Here is a 15,379-nt window from a genome sequence, read left to right as displayed (position 1 = left end):
CCCTTGTTGCTTGTTCAGAATAAATTCTTTCTATTGAACCAGACCTTTCTAATTCCAAGAACAGGAGGAACAAGAAAAGAAAAACAACAAAGGCAAAAATTTAAAGGCCAGCTATAGTCACTTATAGACATGAAGAAAGGTAAATGCGTAAATGTTTCTTTAAAAAATGTGTTCCACCAATCCATGAGTAAGTGATTTAAGTCACAATTCTTAATCATACTACATGGTGCTAGTGAAAAGCTCAAGAGATACAAATTTCTATGATTATAGGTGACTTCTGATAGATCTTAAATTTACCATTGGCATCAATAGATTCGAACACCTGCTCTTTTAACAGCTTTTGGACAATCATGTGAACAATGTGAACCACCAGCCTCCTTTAAGAATCCATCACCTACCTTGCAAGCTTAGATGCCATCCATGCTGGGAGGCAGACTGGTAAAATCTGTGAATTCTGTAAGTCCTTCTTCATCTTCTGATTTTGGCATTTTGATTTTCTCTTTATTGATAGTCTAGGGAAGATAAATATACCTGATTTACTCACATTATATCGGTAAATAGATTGTGAATATGTTATGGAAAAGAGTTTGAGTGACCCCTTATTTGAAGAACTATGACCTGTGAAATGTCCCAGTGCTTTCTTTGAGGTATTCCTCAGGGGTATTCCCAACCTGTCTAAGCTCTTAAACTCTGCACCCTTTGGAGGAACATTCCATTTTTAATAGTGTGACGGAATGAGTTTATCAGTTATCAAACAGTTATACACTTCTCTAGTGAATAGTATCCCCAATAAATAGACATGGGAATAAGGATGGAGCTTCATCAAGAATATCCCAGGGCTTACTGACCATTTGCAATCTTCATGTGATGTATACATAGCCCTGGGTAACGTGAACTTCTGAAGGAAGTTAGCTCACATTTCTTTTCAGCTCCCGTGCACATGTCAAATAAGGGCTCCATTCAGCAATGCACTGCAAAAGGAGGGCTATTCTGCATCATGGAGTGGCCATTTCACATCTCCCATTCTAAACTCCACAAGTTCCAAACCATCCACATACATTCCTTTTATATTTCTTAAAGAAATAGCAATTCTGCTATGATTGCAGTAATTTCTCTAGAAAGGCTATTTCTCGCAATTTGAGAAGAGGCTCCTTTTTTTTCCTTCTCAAGGATAAGTACTGAATTTAGAGACTGTGGTTTTGCCACAAGTAAGGTGGTGTGTGTGCCTATAGGAGATGAAATTGCATTTCCAGAAAAGATATACTATGAGGTTGCTTTTTTAACAATTACCAGTAAGTCCGTTTGTAGAAACAAATGACTAAATTCCTTTGCATTCATGTAGCCAAACTTGTTTCAGTAAATACCACAGAGAAATAGGAAAACTTAATAGTTTCTTCAGAAATAACACCCACAATTGAAATGAAATATCGCTATTCATGAATATAATCCTTTTGCAAGATGAGTTTGCAATAAACAATACTTTGTTTTGTAATTTGTTTTTGAAAACATAATTTGGAATTGTATAATGGAATTTTATCAAAAGTGTGAATAAGTTTTCTGCAAGTAACTACAAATCCTTATATGTACTCTATTTCAATAGTAATTATTTTCCTCAATCACAATGTTATATGATTCTTATCTTGTAGATAATAGAGAAAGCATCTCTAAGACATTAATATTGAAAAAACTTGCACATATTGCTTTATCATCAACCAATTTTAATTGAAGCAAATGAAACTATACTTCCATCCTCATTGCTGTAATAAAAAAATAAATAAGATGAAAAGTGCTCATTGAATAACTTATGTGAGTCTACCTGACAATGTTACTAGAATGTTACTAGGAGAGAGTTCAAGAAAAGAACTGTCCAGCAGAAGACATTGTCCTCATAAAGGTCACCTTTATTACATCCAATGGTACCGTAAAACTTAATGATGTATACTAGTTATGATAATGTGAATGCTCTAGCAAGCCAACTGCCAAAATTTCACAACATATCCCAATAAAATGTAATTCATGATCACTTAGCAATCTAATTCTACTATCACTGCAAGCTTCTTGCATTTTAATTTATGGGCAAAGAGTATTTAAAGGCTCATCTGCCTTTCTACAGAGTCTTGAAGGAGTCCTCCTCAGCCAGGCAATGCAAAAAGACCGAGGTTCATGTGCAACGACAGAGGAAGGACAGATCTCAGTATGTTCCCTACCACCTCTAACTACCCATCGTTAGCTAGAACTCTGGTCACATGGCCACATGTAACTGCAAACAAGCACAGGAAATGTAATAAGGTTTTGCCCATGAAGAAGGTATAAAAGATTTAGTTAACAAATATTGTTTGTAGGCTACAACACTTGTAGAAGAGAAACTAAGCATGAATTTCTGTGTCAGAAAAACAGGAGAATAAATTGATACATTTATGGTAGAATTCTAAGAATATGAAAAATGTAAATGTTTCCAAACCAGAAAGTGTTACCATAAGAATCAGACTTAGATGTATTTTCTGAACAGACACATTGAGATATAATTGACATACAACAAAATGCATGTATATAATGGCTAGAGTTTGATATGTTTTGACATACACGGGCATTCATGAAACCATCACATCAAGATAAATATATCCAGCACGCCAAGTCTTTCCCTGCCACATTGGAAACTATGATATGAAGGATCTCCAAAAATTTCACCAAAAAAATGTGTATTATGTAAAGCACTGAGCATAGGTTTCAAATTATTTTGCATTAAAAATTATACCATAGAATTCCTTTTCCAAAAACCAATTCCCTAGATAAGTTTACATTTTGTTTGGACAAATATATGGGAGTAGAATGATTATATCATACCATGTTTAGATGCATATTTAAGTCATGTGTACAAGGATATTGTAGACACTAGCATAGCAGCTTAATTGATTAATCCTCCACTTCAAGTGCTAGCATCCCAGAGGGCACTGGTTCATGATCCAAGTGTTCTACTTCCTATGGAGATCTCTGCCAATGGCCCTGAAAAGCAGCAGAGAATGGTCCAAGGTCTTGAGACCCTGTATTCATGAGGGAGACCCGAAAGAGGCTCCTTGCTCCTGCCTTCAAATGGGCTCAACTTAGAACATTGTGGCCTCTGGGGAGGTGAACCAGTGGATGGAAGCTATCTCTTTCTCTCTATCTTACCTTCCCTCTGTAAATAACTCCTTCCAATAAAAAGTAGTAAATCCTAAGAAAAAAGAGTACTGCAAAACATCCATAAAAATGTGTTATGAAAAAATTATATAAAGATTTCCATTTTTTTTTTCAAAAATACAAACATCTCTATTCCATTTGTGGATTTTCTAAATTACTCTCCAATTCATCCTTCTTCCTCTCTATACCTTTTCTCATTTCCTTCCAGTTAATTTGTCAGTTTTGCTGCTTGATTTTACTTCTTCTATTTTATTATTTTTGTAATTTTTTAAAAAGTTGTCTGTAGTTGCCATAGAATGCTTCAATGTACATTTTTAATTCAGTTGAGTCAACCTTGTGCTGTATCAGAATTTTATGAATTTTATGTAAATGTTCTCAATTACTTTTTCACACTGTGTCTAGAATACATTTAAGTGGTGAGTTCTGGCGCAGAGGTTAAGACATTGCTTGGGTTGCCAGGATTGCATATCCAGATGTCTGACACGAAGTCCCAGATCCACTCTGAGTCCAGATTCCTGCTAGTGTGGCCTGTGATTGGCTGAACTAGTTAGATCCCTGCCACCTCCACCCACCTGAGAGATCCAGCTTGAGTTCCAATTCACTTTCAACTTTGCCTTAGCTTACCTTCTGTGGACATTTGGGAAGTGAACTACAGATGGAAAACCTTTCTGTCTCTACGTTTCAAACAAAATTAAAATTTGAAAAAGTTTAAAAGCATTTATGTATACATGCTTTTAGAATCTAAAAGAATACATATATCTTTTAGAATCATTAAATTATAAGAAAACTGAAATTTTATTTTTTATATTTCACAGCATTATGAATTTCATCTGATGGATATAATTGTTCTACCTGAAAATCTTGCCTAAAATGCTTTAAGGTTGTTGGGGATGAATTCTTCCACAGTGGAACATCTAGGAAAGTTTTTCCTCTATTGTGAGGGGTATGTTCTCTGGGAATACAATTCTAGCATGGCAATTTTATATTGATTTTGGGGTTTTTTTTTTCCTTTTCCCTTTGAGGATTCTCACAATGTACTTCACTTATTGTCCTAATTGGATTGTTTCTGATTGGAAGTCTGCTTTAATTCTTATCCTAGTTTTTTATGGGTAGTAAACCTTTTCGCTTCAGCCTGCCTTCCAAGCTGTCTCTTGGTATTTCACTTTCAGTGGCTCAATACAATATTCCTAGTTGTGGTTTTTGTGGTATTTCTCCTACATAGTATTCTCTGAATTTCTAGGACTCGTTTGCTTAGTATCTATCAATAATTTTGCAGTACTTTCAGCTGTTATTCCTTCTAATATTTCTGCTACTTATTCTGTCTCTTGTGCTTTCAAAAGTGCAATAATGAGGAAATTTCTAAGGATTAATAGGAAAATAGAGGGCAAAGACGAAAACAAAACGTTGAAGTTTTAATTCTCAGCATAAACTCCACCAAGTTCAAGATACTTTTATCTGTGGTAACATCAGTCATTCAGTCCATCCTTAAAGAACTGGGAGGAATTTAGTCAGGTCAATGTAATCTTCTTACATTTATGAATGTGTTTTAAATATTTTGAGGACTACAAAATATTAAGATGGCAGAATGAGGGTCCAAACCAGGATTATACAGTGGATGCCTGATGATTGCTCTCCAAAACTCTCACAAACTGCCATTCATCTATTTTAATTTTAAAAGAATGTATATATTTAAGAGGCAGGGAAAGAGATAGACAAGACAAAGAACTTCCAATCTCTATTTCTCCCTCCAAATATCTATAACATCCAGGGCTGATCTAACCCTCAGTGTGGGAACTCCCAGGTCTCTACCGCAGTGGAAGGGATCCCGGTCCTTAAACCATCATGGGCTATCTTCCAGCTCAATATTAGCAGGGAGCTGGAATCAAGGGCAGAATCTGGACTCAAACCCAAGCATTCCACTAGGAGAAACAAGCATCCTAACCAATGTTTGAACCAGTAGATTGAAGGCCTGCCACCAAGTCATCCTTGTTTAGTGAGAAAATTGATCAGGTCTAACATTATGGGTGAGGAGGAATTCAGTGAAGCTTTCCCAGGAATTTCTATGCTAAAACTCAGGCTTACTTTCTTAAAACTTACCAAAGCAATCAGCTATATCACTCTCAGGCCTCCATATATTCAATAAATAAAATGCTCAGAGCATCCAACAAATCCTGCCCTTAGGATCTTTGTTCCAGATCAGTCTGCTTTTCCTTCTATGAGATCACTTCCATCCTGTCTTCAGAAAAACAGTGACAAAGCCATGTTTTGTCTGCTACAATTCTAAGAAACGCTTTAGGATCCTTTTTTTTTCCACTTGAAACTTTCCACTGAATTTTCTGTTCCTGTATGTGACTGATGTGGTCACAAAAGTTTGGGCACCCAAGAGGAGAAAGTTTGGTGCACTTTAATTTTCTAATCAGGATGGCGTTAGCTAAACCAATTGAGATGTCTATGGTGTTGATGGTTACTTCTGCTGTTAATTGTTGATCCTTTTCAGTTAGAACATAAACCAGATGAATTTTTTTCCCTTACAAACTGATGTGGACAGATGGTATTGTGGACTTTGTTTTCAAGGTCATTTCATCCTTCCTTAAATCAGTTACACATACGTAAAATGCTGCTTCTTTGGGGGAATCCTCCCCATGAACTTTTCGTAAGACATTGGTGATTTTACAAGGCTTTCAGTCAAGATCCAAAACAAATCTGTCTTCCTTTGCTTCAGTTTTACTGGAATTTGCATTGCTCTATTTTTCTTGTTTCAAACTGATGTCTGAGTCTTCACAGCACATCAAACTAGATTGTTTTCATACATAGGAAGGTAGTATGAGTATGTTTTGATACAAAAATTAATTCATGAATACTTTTTCATAAGATATGTTTTTCTTAAACTATTTGATGACCCCTTATATGTCTATAATAAATAATTTGATATTACTGTACATCCCACATTCTCTGGTTTTATTTTTTGTCCTTACTCCTTGTACTTTCTGATTTTGTTTGTGTTTTCTATTGGCCGCTCTTCAGGTTCACTGATTCTCTTCTTGGCTGAGTCAAGTCCACTGATGTGCCATAAAAGGCTCTCATATCTGTGTTACTATTTTTTCTTATATTTCCATTTAATTTTTTCTAGTTTGTATTCACCCATCTGGGGTTGGCATTTGCTGTAACAGCTAGGCTGCTACTCAGGACACCTGCATCCCATAACATGGTGAGTGATTTTTAGTCATGGCTGCATCTTATTCTAGATTCTTGCTAAACCACACACTGATTCAGACTGTCCCAGCCCTGACTACTCTCTCTCTCTCTCTCTCTCTCTCTCTCTCTCTCTCTCTCTCTCTCTCTCTCTCTATGTTGTATAATGGTGGTGGAGAGGAGGTTTCTGTTCAACTCAGCCAATCAATCCATATAATTCTACATACAGTCTAGCTTTTACAACAGGACCATTAATCTAGTTTACCATTGCTTTTAATTTTTTTTGTCAAATAGTTCCAATAATGGTATCATAAACGTGTATAGTCCTACAGGTTGTGTTTATCTTCAGAATATGTTTTCTTCTGCCCTTTTGTATCGCTCATAATTTTTTGAAAGCCAGCTTGTGTAAGAGAGTAGTGAGACACATATTGCTATGCATGGAGATGAATACATTTTTTAATCAAGAGCTAATTACTGAGGAGTTCATGTCATTCTAGTCAGGAGTTGGACTGTGTTGAAGATTTGTTCTCACTGTGGCCAGTCTCAGTTCACCACAGGCTTTAAATTCCTCTCATGATATCTCGGGTTTAACATGGAGGATGGTTGCCTAATTTTTTTGTTGTAAAGGTAGGCACAGACACACTAACCAACAGAGCTCCATTGTTGGTTTGCTCACCAAATTTTTACAATGGCTGCTGTTAGGCTGAAGCAGGATTGCACGTAGATGGCAGAAACGCAACTACGGAGTTGTCATCCCTGCCTTCCAGCATCTTCTTTGGCAGAAAGCTGCAGTCAGAACTTGGAGGCACAACTCAAACACAGGCTGTTCAGTGTGTGGCATACATATTCTATATGCTTTGCTTTAACATTGCGTTCTTCCTTGGTATACTATTCTTCCATTGCACTGTCTCCTCATGCAGTTTTCCTGTCTACACCCTCTATTTGTTCTACTCAGCAGCTGTCAGCCTGGTGGTAGTACTGAGAGAACGAGCACTCACTTATGTTTTAGTTAAGTCTCCATCTTAGGTTAACACAGTCTGTGAGTGCAATGGAAGTATATCCTTCACATGTGCTTTGGCCTGTATTCTTGCTGTAGTGTTGAGCGTGGAACATAATCTTACTCATCCCCATTGGCAGTTCCTTTATAACAATTGTCTTTCCCAGTATGTGATGGGTTTCCATTTGGACATGGTAGTCAGTGTCCTAAAGCAACATTTTTGCTGTTCTTACAGTTTATCACCATCACTCATCCTCAGAGATTAAGCCATTGAATCTGAAAAAGAGTTGGAAAAAATGATCTAGGTTGAGTTTTAGTTATTACTGTTCCTTTTTTCCATGAAGCACCAAGAAGAAAATTTAAGTTTCACTCTCTTGTTTTATTATTTTTAAAGATTTATTTATGTATCTGAAAGGCAGAATTACAGAAAAAGAGGGGGAAACACAGAGGGAGAGATACTACCATCTACTGATTCATCTTCCCAATGACCACAATAGCCAGAACTGGGCCAGACCAGGCTGAAAACAGGAGTCGCCAATTTCATCCAAATCCTCCATGTGGGTGCAGAGGCTGCTTTTTTTCAGGCCATTACAGGGGGCTGGAGCATCCAGAACAGAGCTTAGTGAGCTGGATTGGACATGGGAAAGACAGGACATGAACCAGCACCAACATAGGATACCATGACTTAATCCACAATGCCACAATGGAGGCTCCACCACGAGAACATTTATCTCAGGCTTTTACTCCATCATTAGAACCTAGGGCTATCAAGGTGTTCCTACAAGAGTGGTAGAAATGCCATGACATTCATTGTCCCCAAGGGATGTGTTCTCATTTCAACCTGCATTCCACTTACAATCATTTAAACAATTCGGCTCTCTCTTCCAGGCTTTTGTAGCAGCCAGTGGCATCTGCCCAAGGTAAGCAAAGGCCTGGAATCTGTTTTTCTCTCATTATCCAAAAGTCTCCTACTGCAGTTTTCTGATAAATTTAAGAAGACTCATTAGTTTGCACTTTGTCCAACGTGTTGCTTGCCACAATTTTCTTGAAAAGATCTGTTCACTTCCAAACTGAAGTACAAATTGACCTGGTTACATAATTCTACATGGGAAGATTTTCTTCTTCCAGCATTTTTTAAAAAAAAGGACCTTGTCTTCTCACTTGCATTATTTCTCACAATATGCTATAATTCTCATTCTTAATCCTCTATAGATAATGTGTCTTTGACTATCTTCTTGGGATTTTTGCTTTACCATTCACTTGAAAAAGAATATTTTGTGCTTTCGTGTCATTTCCTACATGAAATTTGCTGAATTTCTTGAATCTTGGGCTTACAAATTTTATTAAATATGGGGATTTTGCTATTGTATTTATAAATATCATTTCTCCTTTGGGGATTGCAATAATACATAATTTAGAATATATGAAATTGTCTTGATACTATGTTTTGTTTTTTGTTATTATTTTCTTTTAATTCTTTTGCTCGGTTTTCTTGGTTTAGATAATTACTAATATAGGTCTTACAGTTCACTAAATCTTTCCGTCTGTGATGTTTAATCTGTCATGAATCTCACCTAATGTACTTTTATCTCAAACTTCATGGTTTTCACCTTTAGAATAAACTTGATTTTGATCTTTCTATACCTTCTACTGTTCTATGTAACATTTTTACTCTTTACTTTTTTTTGAAAATGTTATTTACAGTTATAATAACTCGTTTAGTATCCTTGCCTGTTAATTCCAACATCTGTTTGAGAGCTGTGTTGGCTTCAGATGATTAATTTTCCTTCATTGTGGATTTCATTTTTATACTTCTTTTCCTGCCTCATAATTCACTGATTACATGCCAGAAATTGTGGATCATACTTTGTTGAGTGTTGACTATTTTGATATTCTTCTGAAATCCTTGAGAATTGTTCAGGGACTGTGCTAACTAACTTGAAAACAGTATGATTCTTTGGGGTCTTGCTTTTAAGATTTGTTAGACTGGAGAAAAACAGCAGTCTGTGTTAAATTTTTCTGTCTACTGAGGCAAAACCCTTTTGAGTATTTATATCTAGTTCTCAGTAAATCATGCTATTTTTCCAGTCTGATTGGGGAGCAAGTAACATCCTTAGTCCTGTGTGAGCTCTGAGAATTGTGGTTTCTAATTCCACTATGTAGTTCTTTCCCTGGTTTCCAGTAGTATCTGTAGATAGATTTACTGAGCAGTATTATGTTAATTATTCAGGGAAGATCCTTTGAATATACCCGAAAGTATTGTTTTTGATTAGGCACCTCTTCCCAGGGCTTTGTAATGTGAATTCAAGCCACTTTGTGTCCCTCGGTTGTAAGTTCCCCATAGCTCAAAAAGTCTCCCGAGCACTGCCTGACTCCCCCTTCCATATACTGCAGCCCGGAAATCAGTATAGAGTAGTAAATTGAAAGCACCTTTATGGTTTATCTCATTTTCCCATTAATTTAAGGATCCCTGTCCTTCAGTCCTTACTGTTGAAAATTTTAGAAACACTGTTCTTAATATTTTTTTCAATTGTTCCAGTGATAGGGTGTATTTTAAGCCCTTTCACTACATTTTTATTGAAAGCAAGCATTTTAAAAGATATTTAATGCACACTTTTTTTTTTACCTTTGTGAACATACAAGCTAATGCAAATAGTTTATGGAAACATATTTTATCAAAATACATATTTTATCAAACATATTTTATCAACATCATTTTATCAAAATGATTTAATTTTTTTGCAACAAACAAACTTTTAATTGCATTTCTCTGTGATTTATTTGAAAAATCCTTTTCTAATATACTCATTGAATATATTCATGTCAATATCAGATAACATGTTGTGGTTTAAGTATTTCCCAAGCTACATTTTATTTAATTGGTTGTTATGTATTATTCATACCTCCATTTTCTACAATATTACACCAAAGTTTTTTGAGGAATCGGCCTTCGAACAATTTTATGTAATTGTATTTGGGTCCCTGTAGCTGGCTTATACAATTAAAAAATAGCATTTCCTTGTAATTTGAATTTGCATGTTTTCTTATCTTGAGTCAAATTAAGCAAATCTTCACATAAATGTTCTTTTCAGTTCATCTCCTGAAACTACTTTTTGTTCCTGTCTTAATGGTTTTGATGTGTTTTCCATGTGTTTTCTCTTAAGAGATTGATCCATTTGTTTCCTCTACTTGTGGAATTGATCAATTGTTTGGCCATTGAGTTTTATTCTTGCCTAAGCCATGTTTTATTGAGAATATGATTTTTCATTGGTAAACTTCCTATTTTCTAACTCTGGAATTTTCATCCTGACTAAATCATTCTTACATCAAATATTATAAAGAATCTTTACAGTGTCTTCTTTTAGTACATTTATTACATTGATACAGTTTCTTACAAATTAATTACCAATATCTATTAATAATTTTTCACAAATATTCTGGCCACAATGACTTGTTGACGAATTCCCACAGCACTAGTTGATCTATATCATTTATTATGTTTGTTTGATTTTCAAATAGCTTTGTGTTGTTTGGTCTTATGTATCTCTAAGTCCCTTACTAAAGTATGAGTTCAGTTAAAACACAGAGCATATATTTTCTTCCTTTATTTTAATTTTGTTTTAGTAGAATGCTAAACATAGAATATAGTCTGCTAAAAGGCTGACACTAAAATGCAAATGAATTTGCATTCTCTGTCTTATAAACTTTTCAGCGTAATTTGAGCGGAATGCATCAAATAATTGATCAGTTAATACAGAAAAAATTTAAATGTGCATAATAATTAAATTTAAAGGTATGTCTTTTATGCTATAAAAATAATTTGGCAAATTTACTAAAATGCACATGATGAAAAGATAAATAATGCAAAAGTTAGTGGAAACTTTAATTAAAAGATAAGATTACTGTGGCATAAAATCTTGAAATACATCCTTTTTTCATTATATACACTTATAATAAACTTCCTCAAGTACTCTTATTTATGTGTTTTACAATAATATCTCTTCTGTAGGAGACATTATATGGTCTAAGTTCCAGATTAGCAATGTCTCCACAGTGATTTTTCCTATATTACAGTATGGTTTATTCATGTCATATATACCACAATATCTGTTGAATCCAGCTATTTGAAAGATGTCTTCCTCACTCTAGATTTACTTAAGATTGAGTGACTCAGATAAACATTGTAACTTTTCTAAATCTATTATTTTCTGTTATGTAGAGGGTACATAATTAGACATTTGTCCAAAATTTCAAAAATTTGAAAAAAAAAAAAGCATAGTAGCTAAAACTATCCTGTGCCCTGCCTAGCATGTAGACAGGGCTGCTAACATGATGCCATCAGCATGATTTTTATGTAAGATCTTCGCTCTTTATTTCTGCCTACGCTTCCCTTCTTCCTCCTTCCTGTTCTTTCCTCGTTCCTTCCTATATTCATTCATTCAATTCTTTCCCTTCTTTTTAGCTGATTGTTTTTTGTTCTTTAATGTACATCATCATTTGTCTAGCTGAGTATTGTTTTCACTTCATCAGGCATCTGGAAGTATTTGAAAAATCAGAGTCTTATTTACCTAGGTTATTTATTTATCTACTAGACAGAGGTAACCTAACAGACACAGCAATCTTTAGCATCAGTGTAAGGGCTGAGTCAACAATCCCCAGATACTACAAACACCATCCTCTTTCCCTTCCTCCACCAGCTGCTTCTTCCCTTCAGCAGAAACATTACATCTTTAGATTTATAAGCGATTTAAGGAAAAGACATTCTTCCCAGCGTAGAAAGTAACCATGAAATGCTCTGTTCTGCCAGGTCACAACCTCCACCTGGAGCTCCTACCATCTTATCTGCCTGCTTTGAAGTCTGACTTGAATGAAGAATCATAAGAAGAGCTACAGTTGGTTGGGTATTTACTATTTACCAAGCAAGCACGCTGAAAGTTGTATGTGCATTAACCCACAGAATCTTTGATGTCTATTAAGGCAGACATTATAATGTATTTACAAATGAGGAAACCAAGGTTTGGAGATGTTAAGTAATTTACTTGGCATCACACAGGTGTTATGTGACAAGCACAAGGTTCAAACTCAGGGGTGCATGAATTGAGCATCCATGTATTATGCCTATAAAATCTAGTCTATGCACCAAGAATAAGATATACAGTCCATGCCACTTGACATTTCACTTAAAACAAAAACCTAGAAAGAGTGCAAGAATACTCAAGGACTGGCTTTGAACTTGGAATGTAACTAACAAATAAGCAATGAAGTGGCCGCTGAACTGTACATAGATACAAGACAGCAAGCTACAAGATAGCAAGTTAAAATAAAAATACTTCAATGAAACAAAATTTCCAAGGAAAACTGAAATGCTGTTTGGAGTAACCACAATATTTTACTAAAGCTATCTTGTATTTTTCCCTTCAATTTGAAGTGGAAAAAAAATTGTTAACTTTGTTTCCATATGTTTTTATAAAGTTTGAGAGGATCAGATGTTGAACCTTACATCCTCTCAACTGATAGAGCTTCAATATCATTTGAACTCGTTTTTTTAGTAAGAACAAAATGAATTTCTATTGTCTGTTGTTTGTTCTAAACTCCTGCTTGTTTTTTTTAGCTCTGTTTTTAAATTAGTAATTTTCACTACCTCATGCAATCTTCTAAATTACTTTTTAGAGTGCTGGCTATTAATATTTTAGGTAGCTTTGATGTTCTACTTTATAGTCTTCAATTTTATTTTACATTTCACAGGTTCCTAGTTGCAAATAATCCTACAGGCAATTTTCTCACACTGCAACCATTCCTTGAAAGATATGCTAATGCTGCACGACACTAGCAATACTGGGGGTTAAGTTAATCACCCAAAATGAGTTGTATTACTGTCAGCAGTGTATAAAGACATCCCATAGTGAATTACAAGGAAGGCTAGCTTTAAAGCTGCATTTCAAAAAATACCCAAAGTTGGAGATGAACAAAAATAGGCATTTATTTCAAAGTCCATTGAGCTAAAGAATCAAACATTTGTTATTTCTGATCTCAGTGTTACCCAGTATAAATACAGGGATTCATATACTTTGCAAAATTTAATTACCAGGAAAGCCCTTCCAGATCACACGCTCTGTCTTGGGGCAAGACGACACCACATAGCAGTTTCGGTCTTCACATTTATCTGCAGGAAAAGGGAAGAATCACTCTTGCTCTCTGTGAAGCTGAACTACATGGCAGTTCTAAAGCCCTGGCAAACAAATTGCCAGCCTCTGTGCACTCAATGAAAGTGACACTCTTGGCGGCCATACCAAATTACATGTGACTTTGCCACAAACCAGCAGGCAGCACCTTGACTGTGCATGTGCTCATCTCTCTTTCCACCATTCAGCTTCTACTTGTCTTTAATGAATTAAGTAGGTGGCTGAGAGAACTGCCAATTATATAACCCTTTCCAATCTCATATAATCCAAGTGCCTTATAACATTATTTTGTGTCAACCTCATAGACAGTGAAGTCACTATTTCTGCCCTCTGCCATCTTTTGCTTTGTTGTTGGAAGAAATTGACAATGCCTTGATCCTATGCCCAGATACAAAATCCTTCTCCAGCTCCAATTGCCCCATGTTCTTACACATATAAAGCTAAAAGCAACTACCACAACAAGTGGTGATTCTTATTGGCAGCATCATATGCTTTGCCACAATATTTTTCTGTATGTGCAACTGATTAAAGACTTTCAAGAAGGCTTACTCCTTTCTGTCAAAAGGATGTTTCTCAATAGACTGGCTGCTCAGGGACAAACTAAGGCAGATGTTATAGCTGCATTTTTAAGCAGTAGCAAGTCAGCTCTTACAATGAGCTAGATTTCTTTTTTCTGCCTTGCAAAAATATTGAAATAAGATTTAGTTATAATGTTGTGATATGCATTTTTATGAGTGAAGAAATATATTGTGAAAAGTGTGTTACTTCACTTGAGATCAAGAGAGCTGGTGGAAGGAATGAAAGTTTACCAGGAACATAGTATTTATTTGCCATGCATATTTGATATGAGTTCATTAAATACACAATAGAAGTGTCAACATAAAGTGTTGTTTAGATCAAGCTCTGAAAACAAACTGCCCTGTTATTAACACTGGAATATACGAAGCTGTGGTTAAATATAAGCCTTATTTACTATTACAGGAAGAAATATTTTGTCAACTATTATTAAATAACCATCTACTTAGCCTAATTGAATTTTCCCTTTATTTATAAAAACTGATGGATTGAGCATTATGTCAATGTGGTTGGCACTTTCATTTGCCATTTATTTGCCATTATACAATTTTTTCCTTTACTCACCCATTGACATTCCATAATTAGCAATTATCACCGGTCCGTGCCTAATTTGAGCGCTTTCTCAGTCTCACTGGCCCTTTGCCAATGCTATATCTACTGATAAAACTAGTATAGAAGCATCTCTTTAAGGAATACTTGCATTTGACTGCACCACAGCATGAAAATCCAACACTGGAACAATGAAGTGCTTCAGACAATAGAATCACTGGGGTTTCCTCTGGAAAACAAAATTTAAACACAGGTAATTTCAGTTAAAACACAGATACTTCCAATACCCCAGCATAAGTCAAAGGCTGTATTTTCTTCCTGGCACATGGCTTTTTTGATGATCATTAACAAATTTAAAAGTACAAATTTAAGAAACGACGATTATCCTTGAATCTGAAGCAATATGCAGAAAAGCTAAGCCTACTGTAATTAATACTAACTTTGTTTTCTGATAACTCTTGCTAACTTTTAGGGAAAACTATCAGGAGAATAAATACAAACCTACAAAATTTGCCTTATAAACAATTTTTACTGCTGTCCTGATCATATTCCTTCAAGGTAGTAGAAATAAAGCTGTGAATTTGCATGTTGCTGTCAGGATAGGTGAATCCTTTACAAACATTAAAGTGATAGGATTTATTCAAACTACTTTTGAAATGTTTTTGCCATGTATGCAGATATCACTCCCTTGATTAAGAATGGGAAA

At 35.3% G+C, this 15,379-nt stretch overlaps 1 long non-coding RNA gene across 2 annotated transcripts in view; it reads right to left on the bottom strand.

Annotated features, from left to right (window-relative positions):
• The window catches only part of LOC121161064, a 103,868-nt gene extending 103,287 nt beyond the window's left edge, over window positions 1–581 (bottom strand). For both annotated transcript variants that reach the window (XR_005884609.1, XR_005884608.1), the window contains exon 1: window positions 399–581. This is a non-coding gene — a long non-coding RNA (uncharacterized LOC121161064). The remainder of the gene's footprint in view (window positions 1–398) is intronic.
• Between the last annotated feature and the right edge of the window lie 14,798 nt (window positions 582–15,379).

This window comes from Ochotona curzoniae, unplaced genomic scaffold (genome assembly GCF_017591425.1).
Source record: "Ochotona curzoniae isolate NIBS_2020 unplaced genomic scaffold, NIBS_Ocur_1.0 contig_4612, whole genome shotgun sequence".
NCBI classification, from domain to species: domain Eukaryota; kingdom Metazoa; phylum Chordata; class Mammalia; order Lagomorpha; family Ochotonidae; genus Ochotona; species Ochotona curzoniae.
This window is presented reverse-complemented; position numbering and strand designations above follow the sequence as displayed.